Raw genomic sequence first — 22,877 nt, forward strand, 5'->3', positions numbered from 1 at the left:
AAAATTATTACCTCATTTAATCAATATCTCTTTACAGATTCAATCTCCAACTACAGTTACATACACATTTACATATTGGGACTTATGACTTCCATATATAAGTTTGCGATTAAGAGTGGACACAACTCAGGGGGCTAGAGTAATAGTTCAGAGGACAGGGCTCTGCCTTGCATTAGGCCAGTCCTGGTTTCATCTCCAACATCCCCTATGGTCCCTTGAGTAGATCGTAAGTGCAGAGTTAAGAGTAACCCCTAAGTATCGCCAGGTGTGGCCCCAAAATAAAACAAAACAAAATCACAAACCAATCCCCCCCAAAAAATAAAAAAGAGTGAACATAATTCAATCCATAAGGAAAGAAAATTGCTGGTTCTTCAAGTATAATTATAATGCTAATCCTACACATAAAATTTTTCCTCTAACGACTTGAAATTTTACAAATTAGGTCATTGTTAAGCAAACTGCTAATTATTGTGCTCCTTTTGATTTAGAGATTTGTATTGTGTAGATCTTGCTTTAAGAATGGTCTAGAGGAGGAGCTGGAGCCATAACACAGCGGGTATGTCATTTGCCTTGCACGCGGCTGACCCGGGTTGGATTCCCAGCATCCCATATGGTCCCCCAGCCCTGCCAGGAGTAATTCCTGAGTGCAGAGCCAGGAGTAACCCCTGTGCGCTGCTGGGTGTGACCCAAAAAGCAAAAAAAAAAAAAAAAAAAAAAATTGGTCGAGAGGAGAGTTCTTTGTTACTACTTAAAAGCTGGGGACCTATCTCTGAGCTACGTTACCTGTCAGAAAGGGTGAAAGATTGATCTCTCTTTGCCTTCCTCACATTCTTTCTTCTATCTTTAGTTTTTCTTAATATTCTAAAATATGAAATAAAATGCAGAAATTGATGTTTTTTTTACTTGCTTTGTACGTATCTATTGTTCATTTCAAGTGAATTACTGGGTGTTCACAAATGTAAAATGCTATGCTCCAAAGAAATAAAAACACCACTAATCTGCATCTTTAGTAAATATTTATCATTAGAGTCACTATGCTAGGTATTTGTGATTAAATAGGGAAATATTTTATATTCTAAAAGAGAAAAACAACTAGCAATCAACTTGAAAAGTTAAATGATATAGTAGATACAAATAGATACCTCATTGATTTTCACAATGGGAAGTGGATGAAATGGAGTAAATTATGTGAATAAATAAGGTAGCCATACATATTGATGGGAATTTAAAATTTGAACAAAGACCTAATGAAAGAATATTAATTAAGGAAGTATCTGGAGGTAGTAAATTTCAAGCAAAAAAAATAAGAGCAAAATTCCACATCTAACATGTGCCTGGTGAGCTACTTGCACCCTTCCATCTTTGTCATGGAAGCTCACAGATTCAAGTGTTACTGGGTAAGATGAGACTAACCTTATCATTTGACTCCAAGATCAGAGAAAGTACACATCATTAAGTGTCATCAAGCTCTGTTAGCCACAATTCCTTAATTTCCCACATTTATATTGAAAAACAGAAAGGTTCAGGGTGATAATAAAGCAGGTAACATGCTTGTATTGATTTGACTTGCCTCAGATCAATTTCCGGCCCTGAATGTAATTCCTCCCAACAGCCACTAGGAGTGACTACTAAGGAAAGAGAACTATTCCTGAATAGTCCCTGAAAATTACAGTTGTGGCCCAGACCATCGCCTTAAAAAACAAAAACAAAAAAATTCCATGCTATATGTCCTTCTTCACACATAGATGTTATAAAAAATACACCACTGAAATACTATATTATTAACCAGAGAAAATGGTTAGAAATGAATTGATTTTTATTATTTCATCATTAATAAGGTCTATCTATGCCCCACAATGACTTAGAACATAGTTCATTTTACACAATAATAGCAGAGCTAAAAATAACAGAGTAAATAGTATAATTTCATTTTATAAAATGAAAGCTACTACATTCAAAATATTTATTTCAGTCATATTCATGTAGGTAAGAAGATAATATTATAATGTTGGAGAGGGAAATTTGCAGTTTAATACAATTTCTCCCCAATAGTTTAAAGATGAAATTTCCACATCCATTTTTTAATTTGGTAAATTTAGAAAAGAGTGTAATTTAATAGTGGAAGAATTCCTAAGGATTCTATTGGCCCAAAATATAATTCACTAGCTTAAAAATAAATTAGCAAATAAAATTAGTCTCAAAAAGAACTCTTATTACACTTTTAGAAGTATAGATTTAGCTTTCTGTCATTTATTAGAAATATAAAGCAAGTTTTTATCAAACTTTCCACAAATTCCATTCATGTCTCCAAAGTGTAACCAGAATTCATGCAATTTTTTGCCACTTCATTAGTTGGCAAATACCAGAATCAAAGTAGCTTTTATTCACACAAGCAATCAAGGTTGTTTGCATAACTTTTTAAAAAAAATTTAATTGAATCACCGAGAAATACAGTTATAAAGCTTTCATGTTTGAGTTTCATTCATAAAATAATCAAATGCCCATCCCTCCACCAGTGCACATTTTCCACCACCAATGTCCCCAGTATCCCTCCCCCCCCCCAGCCCTCCCCCTGCCTCTATGGTAGACAACTTCCCCCATACTCTCTCTCTATTTTGGGGCATTATGGTTTGCAATATAGATACTGAGAGGCTATCACATAACTTTTCTTTCAAAACCTCAAAGATATTATACTCAGATACATGAGAAAGTCTACTTTCAATCTATTTAGTACCAAAACAATAAAACGTAGAGAAAGGAACGATTTCAGCTCCACATATTTGCCTTAAACATGACCATAAAGAAAGAGTACCCATAAAAGGAGGTCTCTGTAACTGAATTGCATGAGGGATCAAAAATATATTCTTGTTTATGAGAATTCTTATGCCTTGGAGCCAGTTGAAAGGGGTTGCATTTCAACTCTTTTCCACTCTTATTACAAGAAAAAATAAAAGCTGGATTAATTCTCTGATCTAACTAAACTCAAATAGCTAGTATTTGAGACCTGATACCCTTTGCTCTAGTTTTAAAAATATTTGCAATGCAAATAACTGTTCAAAATTCCTTTAGCTACACTAACCCTTGTATGTGCTTTGCCAAATAAAATAGCTATTTATGTGTTTAAAGGAGAGCATTTCTTGTTCTGTATGTACACACCTGGGCTCACTTCCCTTGAGAAGATGCCTCAACAGCGCTAGTATAACAAGACAATAACAGCAGAATAATAGAGATTTATAGTGATTGTCCAGAAGTCAACAGGGAATGCTCACACAGTGAACACAACCATAACAAGTGTCAGTTTTTTCAAGCAGAAAACAAAAGCAGAGGTGTTTGATGCAATCTAATGTTTCAGCCCACAAAGCCATGGTGAATCTACAGGCTAATCATAGCATGCTCTGGTTCCCAGAATGAAAAAGAAAATGAGAAATTAAATATATATACACTGTAAACTCTACAACCCAATTGAATGTAAAATTCCTTTTGTGATAATAGCAAGGATTTTCATTGCTGAAGATCCTTTCTAAAGGTCAAAACTCAACCACAGATGTGTTTTCTTTAACTACATGGGAATAAGGAAGTCAGGGCATGCCCAAACTTAAAAGTTGAGATTTTTAGTTTCTTTGAGTTAAATAGGATTTAACCACTCAACACAACAATCCTGCATAATAACAATCAGATGAGTTGAAAACAACTGCCCTTTTGATTAGCCATTTCTTTTCTCACACACATTCCCTACTGCCCTATTGTCTTTCACCTCCTATTTCTTTACTAAATTATAAATAGCCATTATTTGTCTGGCATCTCTTCCTATTTGAGTTTACATTCTCCAATACCAATAAACCTTCCTCTATTCCCTCCCTAGAGTCAGGCTTTATCATAAAAGACTTTATATCCCGGAAAAAGTTCTGATATTATGGTTGAAAAAAATGTGCAGTGCAGAGTAGATGAGACTTGGAAGGTCTAAAATGACTTAGCAACGGAAATCAAGGAACGCCTTTAGAAAGAACTTCCTCCCAGAAAATGATAAATGAATTTCACTCTTCATAGGAAATAAAATTTCCAAACTTTGAACTTGAAGAGAATGTCGTAGCTATATATAGAAGCCTCCAGAGCACAATACTTTCCAACACCTGGTTTCTACATGATTCCCACATGTAAGGAAAAGGATTCTCTTTTAATCCTTAGTTACTCCAGAGAGCAAATGAGAAGGGAACATTTCACAAGATGTTTACATTTGTATACTGGAGAGAACCCATCGAATGAGGGTGTAAGGATTTAAAATTAGGTGACTTATTTCTCATGAGTTCAGAAACCCTGAGTTATAAGTCAGTGTTTAGCACATGTTACACCAGCCCTTGCTAAGCGTTTCTGATTACATCATAGAAGATTTAAATCTCTGGGCTGGAGCGATAGCACAGCACATAGGGAACTTGCCTTACATGCAGCTAACTGGGATTCAAGCCCTGGCACCCTGGCACCACATATGGTCTCCTGAGCACCACTGGGAATAATTCTTGAGTGCAGAGTCAGGACTAACCCATGAGCATCAATGGGTGTGGCCCCCAAACAAAACAAAACAAAACAAACAAACAAAAAGAGTCAAATCTCTAAAGCAAATCTGCCACGAAGCATTTCACTCTACTTTGAACGTACCGATGAATTCTTTCAGTGCTCCTCCTCTCAAAACAATGTGATTAACTTTGATGGAAACAAGGAATGTTCAAGCCTGAAGCAATGTCCACTTTCTAGTCTTCCTATGAGAATTATTAGAATGAGGAAAAAGAAAAAGCCCAGGAGCTTTTAAAGTGTCCTTATTTTTCTTTGTCACATCATTAAAGGTTCAATGAATCTCCAATTAAGTCTCCCTGGCTGCTGTCACCAATGTGATTGATAGATGTCCTTGGTTCCCTCTCCACAGGACATGCCAGTACACCGAAACCCCACCTGCCACCATCAATTACCGCTCCCTTGTCATTGGTGCCCTCACTTGTCAATTCATTTGCCGCTAATCTAGAGAAGCCCTCTAATCTGGGGGGGAAAAAAATAGAAGAACTATCCTTCTTTACTGTTCATGGTGGGACCGAAAAAGTCTTCACAAACCACCTATGTAATCTGAAAGAAAAAATAAAAATAAACACTTGGCTTCAGCCTTTTCCATTTTCTTTCTCTCATCATTCACCAAACTGGCACAGAAAATGGTTGTCATCGGGGTTCACTTGTGAATGTGTTAACATTCAGTTAGCCAAAGATAAGAAGGAACTGGTGAGGGGACAACTATAACTTATCGAAATGTAGACTTTTGACCTGTGGCGAATCGCACAAGCATTTGCCAGGAAGAAAAAGAAAAATCATTCCATTTCTTCAAAAACTGATAGCAAGTAGCACAGATTGCAAAGGATAAAGCAGTTCTTTGGTTGTTGTTGGCAAACCTAGTAAACATGATAAATTTGGCTTGTCTCCTGCCCCACCTGTTTAATGTTTAAACGTGAACTGATTGTGGTGCTTGATAACTGATTACCTGTCTGAGACACTGCAATCTTCTGTCTATCGACAGAAAATATAGCCTCCCCTGGAGTGCAGATATCTATTCCTGCCTTTGACCATGAACTGCTTTGCACAAACCCCCAGGAGGCTCAGGGGCCTCTGACAGGATCTATGAAAGAGAGATTGATTCCATGTGGATGACTATTAGATAACGACCTCTGACCCCTGTGCCCAAAGTGACAACAAAAAATGCCAACTCTTATTCATCTCATGTCCTGGGAAAGATGATTTATTTTTCAAAAAACAGTTCAGAAGATTTTGTGAGGGGATTATTTTTTGACTTTTCTGTTTTTTTAACCTGCTGTTGAGCAGAAGTAAAGGAGAGGGAAAAGAGAGGGGACAGTTTATGGAATGTAGGAAAATAAAGTCTCTTCATATGGAGAGTCTAGGAAGAGTTCTCCCACAGATGAAGGATCCTCCTAGTCATTTTCTTTTATGACCTTTAGGAAGTGTAATACTTAATAATCATTAAATCTAAATTCTGAAAGATTACTTTTGTTCCCTAAAAAAAAAAAAAAAAAAAAAAAAGGTATTAAATGGGCTGGTGAGTGGGAGAAATTTTCTCCGGATCTTCTAGTCTTTATTTTAAATTGCCCCCTCCTGCTGTGAGGAAATTATGAAACATGAACAATCTATAATAGGAAAACGTGTGCTATCGTTCTTAGTGCCTGTATAAATAAGCAGATATCGAGCGAGAGTTTCCAGAACCTCAGTGTAAACACTCTGTGATGAGCATTGGAAGTTTCAGTATCATTATATCCATTCTTCTAAGGTTAATCTTTTTTAAGAAAAAGTGACAGTGGTTAATTCAATCGGTTCTGATAATTTTGCATTTGTTCTTAATCCACATTTTATTTCACCTATAATAACCAAGTCTAGGGACTTCTTTTCTGATGGTTGAAAATATTTGTCATCTTAGTAGCCTCTGTTAAAATGTTCTGCCCTTAAATGGAAAGAATTACTAATAAATATTTTTTCAAGTATAAATAACCCTAAATACTTATTGACAACATTGCACACTGGCCAATATTCCAATTAAATGTTAAATTAAGAAATTATGTCGAATACAGATGACCATAGTGTTGTATGGTCTTTGAGATACCGACTGGATTTATCAACCCTTATTTCACTAACCACATAGGTAATTCTGACACAAAAGAGGTTACATCGATCAGTATTTCAGTGGAAGCTTAATTCAAGTTATTTGTCTGCATGTTTACCAATAATAAAATAATACCACTGCTGAATTCATGTAAACTACATAGTTAAAAAAGGAATACAATTTCCAGATCACCACATATTTAGTTTACCTCAGGGAGCCAAAAAATCTAATTGCCCCACTTATATTTCAGTAGTTCTAAAGAATTCTACTACATCTTTTTGGATGTTGGTTCTTAGATATTAATATTATTAAAGATATTTGTTTTTGATTACATGAATATCTTAGACCACATTATTTAATCTTATTGCACATATCCTGAAATTATTTGGAAGTGCTATATATCTTTGCAATAACCCAGACAAATTATGCTTTATAAAAATATTTTAGTTCTCATTTATTAACATAGACATAGTGATTCCACTATTAATTTATTCTTTCCCTTTAGAAATTTTTTAATCATACAGATACTCAATGTCTATAATTTCCCCATGTTTAATATGTATTTTATTCACAGCAGGAAAGAAAGTTCTTTAAAAAGAAATTTAATAATAGCTTGAGTAATTGTCCTATGGATTCTATGCAACCACTGTCAATTCTATTCAGACATTTTTCTAATTTAAGAAACACAGAGAGTGCTCTGGTTCTTTTTGTTTTGGTTTGGATTTTGGGCTATACCTGGGAACACTCAGAGAGTTACTCCTGGCTCTGAGCTCAGAAATACTCCTGGTGGAGCTCAGAGGACCATATGGGATGCTGGGATTCAACCCAGGCTAGCCATGTGCAAAGCTAATGCACTATGTGCTGTGCTACATATCTGGCCCCAAGTGTGCTCTGGTTCTTAAATATCAAGTATCTTATTGTTCAGGTTCTTTATTTGTCCATGATTATTGTGACAATTAACCCCTTTGGGCAACTGCTTTTCAACTTTTTTACCCACAGAAAAATCCTGTTGTGCAAATAAACCTGCTGAGTCTATATTCAAGCTGCTTTTTTGCTTTTTCTGAGAACCAGCAGTTTCTTAGGGTAATGCTTGAGGAAGTTAATATGCATATGAATCACCTGGACAACTTAAAATGCAGATTCTGATTCAGCAAATAAAAAGGTGAGAACTGAGGTTCTGAGATTCATTTCTAGTGTGCCCCCATATAGCATTAATGCTACTAGTCTATAAATCACACTTTGACAGAAAACTTGTTAGATTTTTGTCAAAGATATTTTCAGCTGTTTAGCAAAATGACCCGATCCCCTCCCCTATGTGACTGGTTTTCTGAAATTCTAGATTACTCTAATCTAAACACACAATAGGTCTCCTACTCATTTTTTTTATTTCCTAATTTTATTTTTATGTTTTCAAGGTTTTATTTAGAAAATATGTCAAATCTGTTGAAAAGTTTAAACAATAGTTCAGCAAACACCCATGTATATCCTTCACTGAATGTAGGCAGTTAATATTTTGCCATATTGTCCTACTCATTTTTAACTTGCACAGCGGCTGACCCAAGTTTGATTCCTCCACCCCTCTCGGAGAGCCCGGCAAGCTACCTAGAGTATCAAGCCTGCTCGGCAGAGCCTGGCAAGCTACCTGTGCGTATTGGATATGTCAAAGACAGTAACAATAAGTCTCTCAATGAGAGACGTTACTGGTGCCCGCTCAAACAAATCGATGAGCAACGGGATGACAGTGACAGTGACCATTATAAAAAGTAAAATTATTTTTAATGGAGTTCATTGAAAGTTTACATGTTTTGGTCAAAAGCAGGGGCCAGAGCCAGAGTACAGCAGGTAGGGCACTTGCCTTGCATATGGTTGACCAGGTTAGGTCCCGGCATCCCATATGACTCCTACAACACTGCCAGGAGTGATTCCTAAGCTCAGAGCCAAGAGTGATTCCCGAGCACTGCCAGGCTTGTCCCCACCCCATTAAACTCAGAAAAGCGCAAGTATTATAATTGCTAAATATCTGTCAACAAAATTAATTTCATCATTTTTTTTCCACTGGTTCCTACAAGAATTCTAAATATTACACCACATGAGTCCCCTGAGAAAAATACAGGGCTAGAGAAAAAGCTGTGCTGTCAGTTAGAAGCCCATATTCCTAGTGTCCCCAAAGTGCCACTGGATGTAGCTCCAGAAACCCTCAAGCACTGCCATGCCAGAGCAGCTCGAATGTCGGTGGGCCCCACGGGTGACTTACGTGAAGCGGGGAGGAGGAAGACGGTCACTTTCTCCCCAACCGCCTCTACCACCCGGGACCCAGAGTTACTGGGTTCTTGTCTCGCTCTCAGAAAAGAATTTCAGGAGTAGACAAGCAGTGAAGTAAATAGATTTTATTTAGAGGTTTCTGAGGGAAGGAGGAAGGGATAGGTGGGAGAGAAACTAGTAAGAATAATGCGCTCAAGAGAGAATGCGGGCTTCTCCGAGGGTGGAGGTAGCCCCTACACATAACCGAGCTTTAGACACTGTGAGGAACTGGCCCAGGACAGACCACAGGAATCTATTTAGCTTTCTCAAGACTCTTTTTACAGGAGCCCGCATTCTAGAATAACTTGTCTATCTGTCCCTGAGCAAGGAATTTGGATACAGGCACCCTGGATTGCAAGAAGGGTGGTAGTCAGACCAGATAACCAGACCCATATCACACGACCCATATCACAAGACCCAGGACTGCCCCCAGAGCTGGGACATTCCTGAATATTGACGTGAATACTGATCTCTAAAGCCATAGGCTAAGGAATGATGTACTTTTAAATGGATTGGTTAAGAAAGTTTGTAATATTACAAATCTACTGGCTATGAAATGTGCGGGCTCTGCTGTAATGGCCAGGGAAGGCCTATATAAGATTTCCTTTGGGGAAGCTCGGGGTCTTTGCCCAACCTGCTGGACCTGCGTGTCCACGTAGGTGGCTGGACCCTGTCTAGCCAGTCTTACAATAAACCCTGCTTGCTGTTTGCAGTCTCTGGCGTCTCTTTGTCGTTATAGGGAGATTCGATCCGTGCCCTAACAAGACAAAAGTATGAAAGCATGAAAGCACACATCTCAAGAGGGGAGATGCGGGCGACACATGTGCTCAGGTGACGCATGTGCTCAGGCAAACGTGCTCAGGTGACACATGTGCCACGTGAGTGCAAGCAGCACATGGGCTCAGGCAGCATATATGTGCACTTCCTTTGTTCAAGGTGTCTTTTATAGGGTTTCTTCAACCTGCCCCCACCCACATGGGGTTTCTTTCCAGGTAAAAGTTCCTTGCTAAGGTTAACAGCGGGGAGTGGTGATGGCCTTCTTTGGGGAACCTCCTGGGGAGGGGTCCGTTATCCTCAGGGTCCACTGATGGTTTCCTCCAGGGTCTTTTGTTTTCTTGAATCTGCAAGTCTTAAGAGTCTCCTTCCCAGAGACTCTGTTAAATCTCAATTTTCATTGCCAAGGGCCTTTCCCTATCTACCTGCCTACATCAGCACCACAACCTCAGCACTTAAATACTGTGCTTGGCTAAGTACTAGATGTGGTTCCCAAGGGCCCATCAGAATTGCTTAGTAGACCCCACACAAAACAACAACAACAACAACAACAGAAAACACGCAAATTACATTGTCCCAATCCCCCGGAGTAATGTGAGAATAGGGAGATTCTGACAATCTAGGTTTTTTGGTCTGTTTGTTTCTGGTTTTCGGACCACATCTGAGAGTGCTCAGGGCTTATCTCTGGCTCTGCTCCGGGATCAGTCCGAGCCATATTCAGAGGTCCATATGGAGTGCTGGGGATCAAACCTGAGTTGGCAGCATGCAAGGTATGTGTCTTACCCACTGTATTATCGGCACCTAAAGAACCTGGACTTTTTTTTTTTTCCAGCAAACACAGCTTGTGATCCTTGCAGAGGTGGTGAGCATTTCAAGCTGAGAAACTCTGTCTTAGGTTAATGAAACACTTTCAGACCATCTGAAAGGCATTTTAACTTGGTTTTAAAGCAAACTACAAGATTATCATTGATTCAAATGTGAGACCAAAACATCATCCTTAGATGCAATTGTGGTGAATCCTTTTTCACAAAATGTGTAAAAATGGCCACTAATATATTTTACTGTTGCGTATTGGAAAATATAATGTTCTTTGCAGAAGAAAGCAGGATTTCTTGAGGGTAAAATCAAAACTTCTTTTGGTCTTGTAACTAAATCTTGAAATTGTTATTCAGCCTCAGATTTGATTGAGAGTATAAATGAAGCCCACAGGAGGAAATGAGCTGACAGACCTAAGAACTATTCTGATAGTCTCTTTTCTAATTAGAAATTGGCAGTGTGAGGCCAGAGAAATGGTAGCAGCAGTAAGATGCTTGCCTTGCATGCAGCCAACCTGGGTTCCACCCTTTGGCATTTCCACATATGATCCTCTGACCCAAACCACCATGGCATTGAATCCTTACAGTCAATAATAGCTTGTGAGCACTGCTGGTGTGGCCCACCCTACTTCCCCATCAACACCACAATCAAAAATTCAACTTGTAGTTTCTTTTAATTTGATGGAGGAAGTGGGAGGGGGGAAATACACATATAAAAGAGAAATTACATAAGCATCATCCCAAACAATGTCAGGCACATCACATGACATCCCTATTTGTTGCATCTACCTAGAAACAGGATGAATAAAGTTGCTGCCTATAGTACAGGATAATCTATAAAATGGCAAAAGAAAACATATACTTGGACTATAATTGAACTATACAATTTAAAATAATAGAATGTTAGGAAAATAATTTGCATCAATGCCGCGTCCCACATGGCTAAGTCGAACAGGGTCCCCGATGTTCATGCAGAGTCTTTATTGAACAAGCAACAACTTTTACAAGTCTCTAGAAGGAAACAGACACTGGAAAAATATATAGAAATGTTCAGGATACATAAATTTAGAATGTACTGGGCTTCTAGACGTCAATGATGTTTTTCTATAGTTACACAGTTTCATGATATTTTCCTTGGTTATATAGTGATACACTTTAGCAACGTGTTCTGCTATAAGAACAGGGAAGAGCCAGCTAGGAAAACAAGAAAGTGAGCCTCTACATTGTGTAACCCCAAGGCAAAGGTTTCTATAAACCAGCCTTTAGACAACATGTCCCCAGGACAAGGACTTTCTTAATAAAAAGTTTTTTTTCCTTTTTCTTTTTCGTTTTTTTCTTTTTGTGTTTCTTTCTAGCACAAGCTCCCAACACATTAATAATTTACTTGTCTAGGAATTGGAAGATACTATGTTGAATGAAGTGAGCCAGAGGAAAAAGGATATACACAGGATGATACCACTTACATGTGGTATTTAGAATAACTGGATGAGGAAATGCAGTGGTTTAAAGGGGTGGGGCCTGCCAAAGGAAGAGAAGGAAAGAAACTAAGTACTGGGAGTGGGGTGGGAGATGGAGGGTTGAAGAAGGGAAGACAAGAAGCATCAGGGGGCAAGGGGTAAGGGCATTCAGGTACATCGGTGATGTTAAGGAATTATAGGGATAAATATTCAAATCACAGACTCAATAATACTGAAATAATGAGACCCACAGTTTAACAATCAAACTTACAATGCTCCTGTAAAGATGGCAGGCAGTGGCTAAGGTGGGGAAGAGAGGGAACCTGGGATTACTTGTGGAAGGTTGTTGGCATTGGTGATGTCAGCAATGCTGGAAATTGTATGTCTAAATCCCCACGATGAATAACTTAATAAATCATGGTGATTTAGTAAAGTTAAATTTTGAAAACAGTCTGCAGCACTGTCACTGTCATCTAAAAAAATAATTTTCTTATCCAGAGATTATTTAACCTAATATTTCAGGAATCCCAAATACAACCACGAATTTAGAAAGAGTGAAATGAGAACTCAAAGTAGTCGAAATACACAGTCCACTTTCTATCATTTATTCTTTGTATTTGATAGTGAGGTCTTATATCCTCACTCAAGACTTATGTTTTCTTACTTTACAGACAATGCTAACAACCTTCCCATCAGTTTTATCATATTTGTAAATTAGCCTCAGCTATGGAAAATACAGAAGTCAAATAAATTAAAGAGCCTAATCTACCTAACTTATAACCACAAACCAATGATAAAAACTCTTAATAAATATTATTAATAAAGGTAGGTAGAGAGAAATAAATACATACAGGTTAGCCATATACAATATTAAAATTAAGATTCTTTACCATTTGTATCCTCTAAGGGTATTTGCGATAATTAAAACGCTGATTTTTATTCAACTAATTGAATTGGTACTGACTTGCTATTGTTATTACCATCATAATACTCATTATGTGGTTAAAAAATTGAGCTTTGATCATCTTTAACTGTGCTTATTTGCAAGTTCTAAATGTACTTAAATACTTGACTTGAGGGAAAGTTGTTTTACCTCTTTAATTTTTAATTTCTTCCTTTTAGTACATTTATAGGTTGTGATAAGGTTTAAATGTTATTATACAGTTTTAGTTCTTTACGTAATGCATAAAAGGTACTATATAATAGATGTCATTTAAGGTCATTTATGTGAAGATAAAGTTATTACAAGCCCACTTCATAGATGAGAATACCAAAGCTCACTTATTATATAGCATGATCAAATTCATACAGATATTAATTCAATGAATCAGGAGCCAAATGTAAAGTTCAATATTTACTTTTTTTTACTGTATCAGGATACTTCTTGTTAGTCTCAATTTTATTTTAAAAATGTTTACAATTATATCTATTAAAATCACTAAGATGTCATCCATAATATGGTCACTAAATATTTGTGTATTGACCAATGTAAGTAGCATATTAAAAAGACAACAGTAGAAATGAGTGGTTTCCGAGACCCTCTATATTTCTCTACAAGATAAAGAAAATTTTATCATTTACTGGCATATTACTGTCTGGCATCTTACAATTAGTGATTTTTTTCCTTTGTGTCTGTCAAACCATAAATATTCAAGTAATCACTTGTTCTTTTGTGTGTAATCAGTCTATCATAGTTGGGTATTTGGGTTTTGCTTTGTTTCTTGTTCTACTATTGTTGCTGATTTCAGAAGCCAAGTTTTGAGCTTAGCAATTAAGACTTAACAAAAAGTAGTGAAAGGAGTAATGAGTTGAGCCTAAACTCTTTTATGAATCTATGACTTTGTATGGAGTGGAGTGATAGCACAGCGGGTAGGGCGTTTGCTTTGCACACGGCTGACCCAGGTTTGATTCCTCTGTCCCTCTCGAAGACCCGGCAAGCTACCAAGAGTATCTCTTATGCACAGCAGAGCCTGGCAAGCTACCCGTGGATATTTGATATGCCAAAAACAGTAACAAGTCTCATGATGGAGATACTCACGAGCAAATCGATAAGCAAGGGGATGACAGTGATACAGCGATATAGTGATGACTTTGTATAATCTAGCTGCTGCTTTTGTTCATCCCCTGCTACAACTTTCCTCTCACTCTTATGTAATGTACACTTATATTATTCTTCTTCAGCCTTTCCTTTGAGAGGAGTATAAGCTCTCTATCTGCTGTCATACGACTAATAGTGCTCATTTGGGAGGGAAACATTTCCCTGTTTCACCTGAAAAAGCTTGGCCATCATGCTTATTATCCTCAAGCTTACTTGACCAATGGAATCTGAGCCAATAGCATTCTAGTTCAATAAGTTGTATCTTTTACCCTGTAATGAGCCAATCATGCTCCAAAGGGATTACTCCTTCAGTTCTAAAATGGAGATGCTAACATTCGAAATACAGTGGTGGGAAGGTGCAATAGTGGTAGGACTGGTGTTAGAATATTAAATGTAACAAATTATTGTGAACAACTTTATAAAAATAATATAAAATTAATGAAATGGAGATGCTAAGAGTAATACTCCAACTCAATAGCAGATCGTCTGCACAAAGTGTGATAAATAAACCTTTGTTGTAATGAGCAAAATAGTAGAATGATTGTTGCAACATAGCATGGAAGCTAATTCAATTCTTCGTTTATACTATGCCATTTTAACACCTAACTGTGTTATAATTCCTCCCATTTCTCAGCACCTGTACTATTTTGTTTTGCTTAGATCATAGTTGGTCTCTATTTTTTTAAAACTATGAAAATCTTTAGTCCATAATCCCCAACTTTTAAGCCTTCCTTGATCCTCCTAGACTGTGTTAAGTGCCCTTCTCTAAGCTCTCATAGCAACTCATCCATTTTTTTTTCCTTTTTAGTCACACCCGGCAATGCACAGGGGCTACTCTTGGCTCATGCTCTCAGGAATTATTCCTGGCTGTGCTTGGGGGACCATATGGGATGATGGGAATCGAACCCAGGTTGGCCACGTCCAAGGCAAATGCCCTACCCATTGTGCTATCACTCCAGCCCAACTCATATTTTCTTATCATAACATGGGCCATGCTGAATTGCAAATGCCTGTTTATTGGTCTATAACCCTCCTGAGGTTGCTAACTTCCTGAGAGAAGTACGGCATCTGCTGTATCTCTATTGCTCCCTCACTGCCAACTCCAGTTCCTGCATCGTTATAAACCCATGCCATAATTTACTGAATAATTAAAGGAGAATGGACAAGTAAAAATAATAAGTTAGTGTGATGAAAGTTTGGTGCATAGTTTTTAGATCACTTGCTGAAATCCTAGCTCTCTAAGTTCCTAGCAGCAGTTGGCAACAATTTATAAAGTCCAAAGAAAAATGAAAATATGGTGCCCATGTTCCAAAGTGATGAAGAATTTAAATATGCTAACAGTAGACCATTTCACCATGTCCTAAACATACCAAATGCAGGAGACTGCACCTGCATGGGTGGCATACCATGAAGCCAAGCCTGCTGTCAACTTGTGTAAACTCAGGCATTCACCCTTTCTGTGTTTCTGCATTCTAATATGTAGAATGAAATTAAAATAGGATTTCTGTCATACACACACACATACACACACACACACACACACACACACACACATATATATATATATATATATATATATATATATATATTCCTCATAAGGATGAATCTTAGTTAAATACCTTCATCAGGGATAGAATGAATTATGAGTATCAAAGAAAAATTTAATCATTTAAAATTTTGCCCAGGTTTCCTACAGAAAACAGGAGATTAGGGTAACAAATCTAAGTCAGAAGTTCTCAATAAGAGGAAATTTTGCCACAAGGGCACAATGTCTGGAAACATTTTTAGTTATCAAAATAAGGAGATGCTTTTAGAATATCGTGACTAGACATCAGGAATGATATTAAAATCCCAAGTATATACAACAGCTCCCATAAGAAAGAATTACCTGATTAAAAAAAAAAAAATGCCAGTAGCACAAAGCTTGAGAATCCCTGATCTAAAATTGTATTTCTGGTCTTCCAAAGAAAAATTGCTGAATTTTTCAGGCTCTCAGCTTCTCCATCCATAAAAGATGGCCAGGAACATCTGAGTCTACCCACTTTGCAAGGATGTTGTAAAGATAAATTTAAGAGCAAAGAGCTCCGCGCTCAGAAGGGAAAGGATACTATTACAGCCTGAGGTGTTATTATCAAGCTGTGCTGCCACTTTTACTCTCAGGAAACCAAATGTTCTACTTGGAAATGATAATTTCCCTCCACTAAATGAGCATTTTACTTCCCAGAGGGAGTAATTTTATTCACCTTTTGCCATCCTTGGATTGAGCCCATTACAGCTGTTGTTCTTCCCTTATTTGAAATTGCATAACACACATAACAACAGAACCTTTCCTAGAGGAATGTACAACCCTGCAGTAACAAGCCACATGCATGTGCTCATGTGTACACAATCTGCTAACCCAACTGCCTATAGTATTTATAAACACTATTCTTATATCCAAATGTGTTTCCTTGAGACTGCTCAGCAGGAAAGAAAAAAAAACTCTTCTTATGAGTCACGGTTCACACCATTTTCCCAACTCCCAATTGAGTGAACAGATAAATGGTAACACACACCATTCTGATATTCTATTTATAAAGTGAATGCTATGGAGACTAATTGAAATAGTAAAAGGTTGTGGGGGAGGTGAGAGATCCAGAAAAAGTTCAAACAGAGAAAGAAGAAAATCCTAGGAAACCACAAAGGCACTTGACCGATATTCTCTGAAGCTTTAAGAGTATAATTAATCAATAGTTTGTGCGTGAAGATTGCACTGCTTGCATGAAATCAGAATGGGACCACATTATCGCAATTAGGAGAAGCTAATGTTGGTGCATGAGCCCCCAGATGTTCAGATCAATCGTTTCCTAACAAAAATCTGTGTTCACAAAATAATCCCAAGCTAGAGAGTACTAGCTGGGGAAAGATTTCCCTAATATGAGCATTGTGTCTGCCTCCTGCTTTTTTCCTCCCTCTTTGTCTGACAGCAGATTAGCAGAGCTGCCACAGATGTGCTGTGCAGAACGCTGAAGGTGAACGCTGAAAAGAAAAGAGCTGTTTGCTGTAAAGAGAATTATAAAGCATGAACCAACTTTCTGTTGGTGCCTGTACGGGGAAATGCATGACCATGAGAGCATATTTCTATGACTTCCTCTGTAAGCAATAGACACAGAGAGGGTAGACAATCACAGTGACAGAAGTGACAGAAGAACTCTGGGAGGTTCTAGGTGCCTTTACTCGCCACTGTTGATGTTACTTTTGGTTTGGATGTTACAAGGATAAGGTACAACGGAAGTGCAAGAAAGTCTAGGTTTCAGGGGTCAATGTCTTGGAATCAATCTTTATCTCTCCCCAGTTATTTGTATCATAAACTAAGCATTCGAAGCTCAGTTCCCTCCTTAGGAAAATGAGGTTAATAATCTTTACATCATGGAACCACTGCAAAATTTGAAAGAACTAGTAAAGAGAAAACTTTTAACAGCATAATGTTGTCACTCAGTGGATGCATAATTATTCATTTATTGTAGTCTTTTTTCCCTGCTAGGATTTCAGACCTTCCTGTTAAATATTATTTAAAATACATTTCTCTCTCATAACTATCCTTTTAAATTAGTTAATCACTGTCACTGTTATCCCGTTGCTCATCGATTTGTTCAAGTGGGCACCAGTAACGTCTCCCATTTAGAGACTTATTGCTACTGTTTTTGGCATATCCAGTATGCACAGATAGCTTGCCAGGCTCTACCGCTCGGGCTCAATACTCTCCGTAGCTTGACGGGCTCTCCGAGAGTGGTGGAAGAATCGAACTCGGGTCAGCCGCGTGAAAGGCCAATGCCCAACTGCTGTGCTATCGCTCCAGCCATAAATTAGTTAATAGATTAATTAAATTGCCGTTATATCTGAATAGCACGAATATGGTATTGAAGTACAAAGTTACTGCCCCACACACACCCAAACATCAGTGTGCCCAAAACCCTCCATCACTGTCCCAATTCTTGGTCAGTAGCATTCACAACTCTAAGCCATAGTCCTTCGCTTCTAGTTACTCAACTGGACTATTGCACTCAAGCTGAAGATGTGTTTGTGAAATCCAACTGTTGTCACTAGCACGAGTTCCACTTTGGCCACAGAAATGCTCACTAGTCTAGAGACCGAATTGCGACTGTCCTTTACCAATCTTGGATTTGCAAACAAGAGAATCCATATGAACACATCAATTGAGTATGCTTTTACACAATCACATTTCTTGGCTCTGCTGAGGAAAGTAAGATGAGACGAATTCCATCCCATCTCAAGCTCTTCTCATGTGAACCATCCCCATAGCCCAGGGCTTTATTGTAATAAGGCTAGAATGAGGAGAGAAGAAATTGGAGGAAGTCTACAAATTTAGCCTCCCCTCTAGCATATTTATGTCCCTATCTTCTATGTTTTTATCTGTTATAGGTGGTAAATTATTGCTTGATAAAGTCAGTATCTGGGGCCAAAGCAGTGGGTATAGTGTTTGCTTTGCACAAGGCTGAGATCCCCAAACACCACATGGTACCCCAGCCGGCCAGGCATGATTGCTGTGTGCAGAGCCAAGAATGAGCCCTGCACATTTCTTGCTGTGCACCACCCGAGAAAAAAAGAAAAAAAAAGGTCTTTTTGGTACTTTACTGTGAACACTGATAAGACGATCTTAATTTGCATAAACGTTTCTCAAGCACTTGATAAGCAGTTTCAAATATATATATACACTATAAATTAAGAACATTATTTTCCAACAAGTAAAATTTATATCTTCTGTCAAAGTAAACCCAATTACCTAGCATCCAATGACTAAATTGCTGAACATATGATACCGAGTATTGGATTTGTCAGCATGAACTTATTAACACCAATCTAAAGCCAAAGAGAAACGTTTTGCAGCTTCACCATCTTTTTCATATCTTCAGTCATTCTATTCACAATTTTACTTGATTTAATGTTACTTAACTTTATGTTTCTAGCATAGTAGTCACATCAAACTCGGACAGTTGATTATTACTATTCTTCACTGAATTCATCCCATGTTGACTACAATATTTATATTGTTATAAAAGGGAAAGAAAATAAATTTTCAGTCTTATATATCATCTATAGTTGATTGTTTTGCTGAACTCCTACTTTTTCTAGAGCTTCTTAATGTTTTTCTTCCCCAATATTCAATGTAGAAAGGAAGAGACTTACACACCCATGCCTCTCCACCCCCAAATCAAAGAAGCAAAAAACAGCTACATAATTAACAGCAATTAATCCTGGATGGCATTCACTGAAAGCAATACAATACTCAATTTTGCTCTCTATTCACAATGATTCAGTCAGAATTCTAACTCTGTCAGGCTAAGAGGTTAAAACAGGGACCATCATTAGAACTGACATAAAGAATGTTAAGAGAACAAACTTTGATTCGATTTCCACTAAGATTGACCATCATTTCATCCATTACTACTTAAAGCAGTGCTTTGGTGACTTTCCTAGATCAGCTGTCTAATAATAGGATTAAAAGTCAAAGATTGCAGGGTGATAAAGAAGAGTTGTTGTTGTTTTAATCTGCCCACTGTGCCATGTTGATCATAAATGATCAAGTCATCTGTGACAAATGCTGAATAGCAATCAGCGCTAGGCATGCCCTTCTATCAGACAGTACTCGGAGTTCACCTGGCCTCCCCCAAGAGATCAAAGCAATCATATGCTGTCTACCCGCCCCCTCCCAACTTCCGCCTCTTACACTCACCACCACAAACATGAGGGTGCTAAAAAAGTTCCCAGTCCAATCAGCAGAGTACATACAGGCCAGATGGCCAGATGGCGAGTTTTGCAGCAGGGAAAGCTAATGGTCTCATGTGATAGTGAGATCATCCAGCCTTTCAGGAGAGGAGACAGTGCTATTGAATTAGCTCTGCACTGGATCCTCTTTCAGCTTAATCAACATTTGTGGAAGAAGGAATTAAATTGTAAAGTCTGTGACCACAGCTCATCACCTACCTTAGTTCGAGTTGCTGCTCCTGATCACTTAGGGAAGTTGAATTTATTTGTACAGGCAGGCGAGACCCGAGTAAATATTTCTCAGCAATGACAATGACTCATTTCAAACTTTAACAATGATGCTGTGAAACACAAAGCAGGTCAAAATTTGAAAATTTAAAATATAAAATAATGGCAGTGTTGATTTGGAGTAATGACCGTGAGATTAATATAATTAATAATTGGTTCAGTGTGAAATATTTGGTTGTGAAACTTATAGAATTTGTTGTGAATGCTATAAAGTTTTCTCTAAGTTCACAGAAAGTATTTTTTCCAAAGCCTGAGATTGTTCAGTTTAATTGTTTGGCTACAACACAGAATCATTATCAGACCCTGTAGAATAAATGCTTTATAGAGTAACTGCATAGCTTCTGTTCCAAAACTATGCATTTTACCCCTGTCCTAGCCAGGGAAACTCTAATTGCTGTTCATAAATAATTTGAATGAAACAGCTGAAATCTGTCACTCCACTGAAGAGAAAAACACAATGAAAAATAACTGCAGGACTATTTGTGGTTTTGTGTTGTGTAGGATGAAGCATCTTATTCGTAGAACTATTATACCAGTCTTTGAAAGACTGGTTTTATTGTGCCTTTTGAAAATCATGAGTAAAAAGAGGTATGTATTGTTTTTCAAAATATCACACAAGTGTAGGACAATTGAAGCATATTTAGATTCCTTTAATTTTTTTTTATTTCTTGCTTTTGGGGTTACCCTGGCCAGTGCTCAGGGCTTAATCCTGCACTAAGGGAATCATGTCTATCGAGGCTAGAAGGATCATATGGGCTGCTGGGATCAAAACCAGGTCGACCTTAAGTCGGACAAGCACTCTATCCTCTCTGTTATCTCTCCAACCCCAGCATATTTGGATTTTTAAGGACATTATTTCTAAGGAACAAAAAAGAAAGTATAAGATTCTTCTCTAGAACAGAATATATCCCCATATCAAACAAAGTAATCAACTTTTGCTAAAAAATTTTAGATTGAACCAAAATCACTTTTTATTTCTATTTCCAATTGTTAAGCTCCACAAATAAAGCAAAAGAAAGGGAAAGGTCATATTTCTAGGCACATGTGGACTCAGTGAGCTGCGTTCAGATCATCACCTCTACTATTTTCTTTCTTTTAACTCCGACATGCTCTGTTCTTCTACACCTTGTTTAAATGAATGGAAGCAAATGTACACTAATCCTTAATGCAGTTTAAAAAAAAAAACTTTAACACCATCAAAATGTGCATTTGCAAACATCCAAATCCCAGAAAGCAAGAACTTTATGAAATATGAGTTTGCTAGATTGGAGAGATACTATAGTGGCTGTGTTGGCCAGCAGTGATCCCTAAGTGGCAACCCAGGAGTAGGTTCTGAGCACAGCTGGGTGTGGCTCAAAAGCAAAAAAAAAAAAAATTTAATTTAATTTAAAATTTCTTGAATCCTTTTAACAAGATGGAAGGGTTTTAGTTCTCATAAACTAAGGGATGTCCAGTGTTATTGGAGGGAAGTGGACACTTATGAAGAAGTTGGTGTTGAAATTTGTATGCCTAAAACCCAATCATGAATACGTTTATAATTTCACAGGTACTAAATAAAAAGACAAAGAGGGCACCCAAATATGCATGCATATATAATATGATTTATGATGGACTACTGCTCAATCAAAAAATTATCACTTATCCTTTGTGACAGTGTGAATGGACACTGAAGGGATTATGCTAAGTGAAATATCACTGATCACTGTCATCCCATTGCTCATTGATTTGCTCATTGCTCGAGTGGGCACCAGTAGCATTCCCATGTGAGACTTGTTTCTGTTTTTTTGGCATATTTAATACACCATGGGTAGCTTGCCAGGCTCTGCCATGGGGGTGAGATACTCTCGGTAGCTTGCCAGGCTCTCTGAAAGGGGCGGAGGAATCAAACCCGGGTCAGCTGCATGCAAGGCAAAGGCTGTGCTATTGCTCCAGTCCAAGTGAAATAAGATAATGTATTTTTCAATTGTATGTGAAAATAAAGGAAAATTATTAACAACAACAAAAACCCAGACTATGACTACAGACTGATGTTTAGCAGATGGAAAAGTGTTGATAGCATTAAATTTCTTAATCCAGTCTTAAAATTAATCTGTTTGTCTTATTATCTTAATGAGTATCTTGTATGCATAATATATTTAGATACTCCTTTTTCAGATTCATAAAGCAACCATTCATTCAACCATTCAACCAGATTCATAAAGCAACCATATACAAAAAAAAGTATATTTTTGCTTTTGAATTCAGAACAATCATTTATAGTTTTAATGGTATATAGGACTATTATTATCATTCTGTATTATTTTATGATTGTTCTGAATTATGATCCAGAGATTCACAAAATCATAAATTCCATCTGATTTTTCCTTTGATGGTTTTGCTGTTATCCTCTCAAATTTCTCAATATTTCTTTTAAGTACCTCCTCTTTATTACATTGTTTTGTAGCTGTTATGAGATTGAAGTCAGTCTATTTGAATTACATAGTCTGTTTGGTCTAGTTGTAGGTTTTTTTACCTTTAGAATACAGATTTTTTCCTTCCTCCCCTTTGATATGTCATTGTTTCAATTGACTCATAGTCTTGTTTCTAATCTTATTTTAATTTATATCATAAGAATCAGGGTTTTTTGAAATCTACAGGCTCCCACAGAGTCAGGAATGGGCAACCTCCCTCCATCTCCCTGTGCTTCCAGTAGCCTGGCAATCATGCCCATTAACTGCCTCTGGTGCCATATA

This window comes from Sorex araneus, chromosome 5, assembly GCF_027595985.1.
Source record: "Sorex araneus isolate mSorAra2 chromosome 5, mSorAra2.pri, whole genome shotgun sequence".
Lineage (NCBI taxonomy): Eukaryota > Metazoa > Chordata > Mammalia > Eulipotyphla > Soricidae > Sorex > Sorex araneus.